At 43.5% G+C, this 8,207-nt stretch overlaps 1 pseudogene; it reads left to right on the top strand.

Annotated features, from left to right (window-relative positions):
• Positions 1 to 275: 275 nt before the first annotated feature.
• Positions 276 to 3,027, top strand: LOC121557108 (annotated as a pseudogene).
• Positions 3,028 to 8,207: the final 5,180 nt, after the last annotated feature.

Here is an 8,207-nt window from a genome sequence, read left to right as displayed (position 1 = left end):
AAGTGGTGATCCTAACTGACCTAAGACAGGGAATTTTTACTAGGATTAAATGTCAGGAATTGTGAAAAACTGAGTTTAAATGTATTTGGCTAAGGTGTATGTAAACTTCCGACTTCAACTGTATGTTACGTTACATTAGGTTGATGTTATGCTTTTCAAATTCTTCCTCTTTGTGCTTCTGTCTTACACTTTACTGTAGGAGTGTTGGTGAGCAGTGGGAAGAGATCGAAAGATCTTCGCAGGTTCTCCCTGATGACCCTGAAAAAAACGTTGGGATGGGGCACAGGAGCATCGAAGAACGGGTCCAAGAAGTGGCTAAGATGCTGGTGAAAGCCTTCAGTGAATATGGAGCTAGGTTGTTTTCATGGTATCTTTCTTGCATTTGAAATATATTGTATAATAACTTTATGGGCAATATTACTCAGGTTGTGGGAATTAAGTAGAAACTGAAGATGCATGGTTTATTGCAGAATATAGTAACAGTAAACCCCCCCCCCCCAGTACAAAATCAGATAGAGCACTTTGCCAGGACCTGCCTCTCCTTCCAGGACCCCAGGGATAAATTCCAAGGGTGATTAACGTTTGTTTTGGATGCAATGGGACTGAGAACTGAGGCTGAGGGAATTTTATAACAGGAAGGAACTGTATACATTATTCTCAGTAATATATCTTCACCAAGCTTTTCACACTAAACCTGTAATTGTAAAGGTGCAGTTTTACTTTATAATACATGGATCATCTAGTGTTTTGATAAGACCAATATCTCAATACACAAATAACACATTTATCATACAAAAGAGCCCAAACTCTGAGTGATGTTTCAAATGCTTTCTCAGCAAAGATGTAACAGCTGAATACATACATTCAATGCAGTGTCAATATATACCCTTAGCTCTCGCCCCCTCCTTTCCACAAAAATGTACTTCAGTACTTTTCCATCACCCAGGATTTCTCCATGCATATCACAGAACTTCTTATCAGTCAGTAGAGGCCTTGAGTTATTGGGAGTACACATTCCTACAGTCCACTAAATAATTACACTTCTCCTACACAAAGAACTTGAACCTAACACTACTTTCAATCTCTAAGGATATATTTAAAAAAACTCCCCTTCCTCCCCTTTCTTTCAGATGTACAACATGTTCCCTAGAATCGTTTGGTGCTTTCCAGGCAAACCCCATGAGATGTTTTACTATCATAAACAAGGCCAAAGATGACATACAAGGGCAAGCAGAAATATGTCTTAAAACCCTGGACACCTCTGACCCTCAGGACTTCATCGAGGCTTTCCTGGTTAAAATGCTAGAGGTAGAAAACACGGCATGATCATCACATTGGAGGTCGAACCTCTTACACATTATGAAAATATGGAATGTGGCTGGAATTAAGACACCATCCATATCCACTTATGTGAGTTTGGCTATCAAGAGTGAATAGACAAGTGAGAGGCCCATCTCTGGTTTTCCAACGTATTTAGTAGCAATAAGTATGTGGAGATCGCATCAAGTTGTCACCAGATGTCACTGTTTACTTGCACTTACATAGGTATCTTTGTTCTCTTCTCTTAGGAGAAAGATAATCACAACACTGAGTTCAACTATGAGAACATGGTGATGACTGTATGGAACCTGTTTTCTGCTGGAACAGAAACCACATCTTCCACCATCCACCTCCTTTCTGATGAAGTACCCTCACGTTCAAGGTACCCCATCTACCCAGGTCTTTAACGATTGCATCCAAGTCTCCTAGACCTATTTGAAAACACTAATCCAAAAAAGAATAGTCCTGGACTATAAGTTGTTTGAAATGTGTTATTACGATGTAGTTACATGTAATAACTCCAACAACAATCCGTATATGGTATCAGTGCAACGTAATGTAAAGTGTGACCGAAGTCTTCATAAGGGAGTGTTCAGAAGGAGATAGACGAGGTGATTGGCTCAAGAGTGCTCACGATTGACGACAGAGTTAAAATGCCCTACATGGACGCTGTCATTCATGAAGTCCAGAGATATATGGATCTCACTCCCACCTCTGTCCCCCACAGTGATCAGAGATACAGAGTTCCACAACTACCTCATTCCAGAGGTGACCACAATTCTGTAACTTTAGGAACACTGAATGTTACATTTCACCATATTTTGTTTGACTTGGTGGAAGTGTTGTTCAAAAAATATGATTTACATTTTACTAATCAACATGCAGTTTTCATAGCAAGTGAAGGGTGTTATTTTGACATTCTTTCAGGGTACCATGGTCCTGCCTCTGCTGTCCTCTGTGCTTGCTGATCCCAAACTGTTCAAGAACCTAGATGAGTTTGACCCAGAGAACTTCCTGGATGAAAATGGACGCTTTAAGAAAAATGATGGATTCTTCCCTTTTGGAGTGGGTAAGATCACGCTCCAAGTAGTTTATAGATTATGTGAGTTAATAACAAGAAACCTAGTGGCCTGGGGTAGTCTAGCGGTCTAAGCCGCTGCCTCTCTGGAGCACATGTACTTTGTTCCGCTGCCAGCATGGGTTTGAATTTGGCCCACTGCTTTTCTGCACGCTCTCCTAATAACTTTCCTGTGTCTCTCTATCCTATCCACAAAAAACATGAAAAGATATGAGAGGATTGGGACTACCCTAGCGTGGTGGAGCTAGCCTGATCCACCAGCCTAGGACTTCCCCACTCATTTAAAAAACAAAACAAGAAACCTGAGAACCTCTGGTCAACTTCAATTAAACAATTGAAGTTCTAGGCTGACTGACAATGACCTCTCCCCTCTCCCTTCTCTTGTCCCCAGGGAAGTGGTTGTGTCTGGGAGAGGCTCTGGCCAGATTAGAGCTCTTTCTCCTCTTTACCTCCCTCCTGCAGCGCTTCACTTTCACCGGCACCAGACCTCCAGAGGAGATCAACATCGACCCAGCGTGCTACAGCTTTGGCCGCATGCCGCCTTCCTATGATTGCTACATCAAACTCAGGACTGAGGAGTGACCACTCTACTGTGGAGCAGTCACAGGCTGAGCTTCACAGGCAGCTGCTTGTCATTATACATTAACCATAGCCTTACATTTACCAACTTTTGACAGGGGTTAGTGAGTTGTAGTATCTTGCTATTATCAAGGCTAATTTCTGTCCACATTAATGTATTTTAAAGCAGTTTTTTGGTCAGGTTTCAATAATTGCCTTAAGAGATGTTGGTTACCATATACAGTACCAGTCAAAAGTTTGGACACACCTACTCATTCAAGGGTTTTTCTTTATTTTTACTATTTTCTATATTTTAGAATAATAGTGAAGACATCAAAACTATGAAATAACACATGGAATCATGTAGTAACCAAAAAGTGTTTAACAAATCAAAATATATTTTATATTTGAGATTCTTCAAATAGCCATGATGATAGCTTTGCACTCTCTTTGCATTCTCTCAACCAGCTCCACCTGCAATGCTTTTCCAACAGTCTTGAAGGAGTTCCCACATATGCTGAGCACTTGTTGGCTGCTTTTCCTTCACTCTGCCGTCTGACTCATCCCAAACCATCTGAATTAGGTTGAGGTCGGAGGATTGTGGGAGCCAGGTCATCTGATGCAGCACTCCATCACTCGCCTTCTTGGTAAAATAGCCCTTACACAGCCTGGAGGTGTGTTGGGTCATTGTCCTGTTGAAAAACAAATGATAGTCCCACTAAGCCCAAACCAGATGGGATGGCGTATCGCTGCAGAATGCTGTGGTAGCCATGCTGGTTAAGTGTGCCTTGAATTCTAAATAAATCACAGACAGTGTCACCAGCAAAGCACATCCACACTATCACACCTCCTCCTCCATGCTTCACGGTGGGAACTACACATGCGGAGATCATCCGTTCACCCATATCGCATCTCACAAAGGCACTACGGTTGGAACCAAAAATCTCACATTTGGACTCCAGACCAAAGGACAAATTTCCACCAGTCTAATGTCCATTGCTCGTGTTTCTTGGCCCAAGCAGGTCTCTTCTTCTTATTGGTGTCCTTTAGTAGTGGTTTCTTTGCAGCAATTCGACCATGAAGGCCTGATTCACACAGTCCCCTCTGAACAGTTGATGTTGAGATGTCTGTTACTTTATTTGGGCTGCAATTTCTGAGGCTGGTAACTCTAATGAACTTATCCTCTGCAGCAGAGGTAACTCTGGGTCTTCCTTTCCTTTGGTGGTCCTCATGAGAGCCAATTTCATCATAGCGCTTGATGGTTTTTGTGACTGCACTTGAAGAAACGTTCAAAGTCCTTGGAACGTTCCGTATTGACTGACCTTCATGTCTTATGTGTGGTCTCGGGGTGCTTTGGTGGTGGTAATGTGGGAGATTTGTACAGGGTAAAAGGGATCTTGAAGAAGGAAGGCTATCACTCCATTTTGCAACGCCATGCCATACCCTGTGGACGGCGCTTGATTGGAGCCAATTTCCTCCTACAACAGGACAATGACCCAAGCACAGCTCCAAACTATGCAAGAACTATTTAGGGAAGAAGCAGTCAGCTGGTATTCTGTCTATAATGGAGTGGCCAGCACAGTCACCGGATCTCAACCCTATTGAGCTGTGGGAGCAGCTTGACCATATGGTACGTAAAAAGTGCCCATCAAGCCAATCCAACTTGTGGGAGGTGCTTCAGGAAGCAAGGGGGGAAATATCTTCAGATTACCTCAACAAATTGACAACTAGAATGCCAAAGGTCTGCAAGGCTGTAATTGCTGCAAATGGAGGATTCTTTGACGAAAGCAAAGTTTGAAGGACACAATTATTATTTATATTAAAAATCATTATTTCTAACCTTGTCAATTAATACATTTCATTTTGCTATATTTCCTATTCAATCTAATTTCATGTATGTTTTCATGGAAAACAAGGACATTTCTAAGTGAACCCAAACTTTTGAACGGTAGTGTGTATATATATATACAGTGGGGAAAAAAAGTATTTAGTCAGCCACCAATTGTGCAAGTTCTCCCACTTAAAAAGATGAGAGAGGCCTGTAATTTTCATCATAGGTACACGTCAACTATGACAGACAAAATGAGAATTTTTTTCCAGAAAATCACATTGTAGGATTTCTAATGAATTTATTTGCAAATTATGGTGGAAAATAAGTATTTGGTCAATAGCAATGACACAGGTCAAACGTTTTCTGTAAGTCTTCACAAGGTTTTCACACACTGTTGCTGGTATTTTGGCCCATTCCTCCATGCAGATCTCCTCTAGAGCAGTGATGTTTTGGGGCTGTCGCTGGGCAACACAGACTTTCAACTCCCTCCAAAGATTTTCTATGGGGTTGAGATCTGGAGACTGGCTAGGCCACTCCAGGACCTTGATATGCTTCTTACGAAGCCACTCCTTCGTTGCCCGGGCGGTGTGTTTGGGATCATTGTCATGCTGAAAGACCCAGCCACGTTTCATCTTCAATGCCCTTGCTGATGGAAGGAGGTTTTCACTCAAAATCTCACGATACATGGCCCCATTCATTCTTTCCTTTACACGGATCAGTCGTCCTGGTCCCTTTGCAGAAAAACAGCCCCAAAGCATGATGTTTCCACCCCCATGCTTCACAGTAGGTATGGTGTTCTTTGGATGCAACTCAGCATTCTTTGTCCTCCAAACACGACGAGTTTAGTTTTTACCAAAAAGTTATATTTTGGTTTAATCTGACCATATGACATTCTCCCAATCCTCTTCTGGATCATCCAAATGCACTCTAGCAAACTTCAGACGGGCCTGGACATGTACTGGCTTAAGCAGGGGGACACGTCTGGCACTGCAGGATTTGAGTCCCTGGCGGCGTAGTGTGTTACTGATGGTAGGCTTTGTTACTTTGGTCCCAGCTCTCTGCAGGTCATTCACTAGGTCCCCCCGTGTGGTTCTGGGATTTTTGCTCACCGTTCTTGTGATCATTTTGACCCCACGGGGGTGAGATCTTGCATGGAGCCCCAGATTGAGGGAGATTATCAGTGGTCTTGTATGTCTTCCATTTCTAATAATTGCTCCCACAGTTGATTTCTTCAAACCAAGCTGCTTACCTATTGCAGATTCAGTCTTCCCAGCCTGGTGCAGGTCTACAATTTTGTTTCTGGTGTCCTTTGACAGCTCTTTGGTCTTGGCCATAGTGGAGTTTGGAGTGTGACTGTTTGAGGTTGTGGACAGGTGTCTTTTATACTGATAACAAGTTCAAACAGGTGCCATTAATACAGGTAACGAGTGGAGGACAGAGGAGCCTCTTAAAGAAGAAGTTACAGGTCTGTGAGAGCCAGAAATCTTGCTTGTTTGTAGGTGACCAAATACTTATTTTCCACCATAATTTACAAATAAATTCATTAAAAATCCTACAATGTGATTTTCTGGAAATGTTTTTCTCAATTTGTTTGCATGACATAAGTATTTGATCACCTACCAACCAGTAAGAATTCCGGCTCTCTCAGACCTGTTAGTTTTTCTTTAAGAAGCCCTACTGTTCTCCACTCATTACCTGTATTAACTGCACCTGTTTGAACTCGTTACCTGTATAAAAGACACCTGTCCACACACTCAATCAAACATACTCCAACCTCTCCACAATGGCCAAGACCAGAGCGCTGTGTAAGGACATCAGGGTTAAAATTGTAGACCTGCACAAGGCTGGGATGGGCTACAGGACAATAGGCAAGCAGCTTGGTGAGAAGGCAACAACTGTTGGCGCAATTTTTTGAAAATGGAAGAAGTTCAAGATGACGGTCAATCGCCCTCGGTCTGGGGCTCTATGCAAGATCTCACCTCGTGGGGCATCAATGATCATGAGGAAGGTGAGGGATCAGCCCAGAACTACACGGCAGGACCTGGTCAATAACCTGAAGAGAGCTGGGACCACAGTCTCAAAGAAAACCATTAGTAACACACTACGCCGTCATGGATTAAAATCCTGCAGCGCACGCAAGGTGCCCCTGCTCAAGCCAGCGCATGTCCAGGCCCGTCTGAAGTTTGCCAATGACCATCTGGATGATCCAGAGGAGGAATGTGAGACCAGGGACCCTCTGCACACATCGACAACAGTCACCCTCGAAGCACCGTTACCCGTCACTCCACAAAAGCCGCGGCCCTTGCAGAGCAAGGGAAACAACTACTTCAAGGTCTCAGAGTGAGTGACGTCACCAATTGAAATGCTACTAGCGCGCACCGCTAACTAGCTAGCCATTTCACACCGGTTACAAAAGCACTGTACGTCAAAAGTGATTTTTATACTCCCAAGTGATGATGTAAATGTATAATTTATATCCATTTGTTTGTAAATGTTATTCGAACATCACACATAAGATAGTGTTTTTTGGTGAATATTTGTTGTACATTTTGTTGTAGAGAATTCCAGCTAATACTAGCTAGCAACTTACTGTGTCTGGTGGGGGGGTTTGTATATTTTGTACAGTGCGTGAGTGCACAGTTGGATGGTGAGCCGTGCATTGCATGACGTGCAATTTTGTCGCTTATCTTTAAGTGCAAACCATTACAGCAGTGGACCGCTGCAGATGTTCATGAGAGGTTGGATGAATACAGGAGGGAGCAGAGGTACTCTCACTTATCTAAGGTGACCCCAGCCATCGCAACAATGAAGCAGGAAGTTGGTGCTGTCATGCCAATCACCATGCCTGCTGTGAGGCCCCACATGGAAGTACCTTATGCGTTGCCTTCTCCAGCCCAGACTATTCAGGGCTCAGCTGGGCAGATGGAACGTATCCTTGCGGTGCTGGAGCGTGTGCTGGAGCAGAGGCCACAACAGTCTGACCGTAAGTTCCAAAAAGAGAATAGGAGCAAATTGAAGTCTAATGGGCCATGTAATGTGTGCGGGGATACTGGACATGATACTTACTTTCACTGCAGGGCCAATCACCTCTGCTTTCTTTGTCATGTAGCTGGCCACGCATACTCTCAGTGCCCCAAGGCCGCAGCTCTGAGCACAGCTGGTGGAGTCCCTACAGTAATCACTGCTCAGCTCCCGGGAAACTAGTAGGCCTGCATGTAGAAGGGGAGAGTGTTGGGCCTTTTGTAGAGTCCCCATCGGTGAGAGCTGTTGATTTGGAGTCTGTATATAAACGTGTTTGTGACGAAATGGAGACTGAGAAGAGTATCATAATGCAGAACACACAGAGACTTTCCCCATATGATGATTTATTCTATGCCAAGGTGTTAATAGGAGGAGAAGTGAGAGCTATGCTTGACAGTG

Source organism: Coregonus clupeaformis, chromosome 5 (assembly GCF_020615455.1).
Source record: "Coregonus clupeaformis isolate EN_2021a chromosome 5, ASM2061545v1, whole genome shotgun sequence".
In the NCBI taxonomy this organism is placed as follows: domain Eukaryota; kingdom Metazoa; phylum Chordata; class Actinopteri; order Salmoniformes; family Salmonidae; genus Coregonus; species Coregonus clupeaformis.
This window is presented reverse-complemented; position numbering and strand designations above follow the sequence as displayed.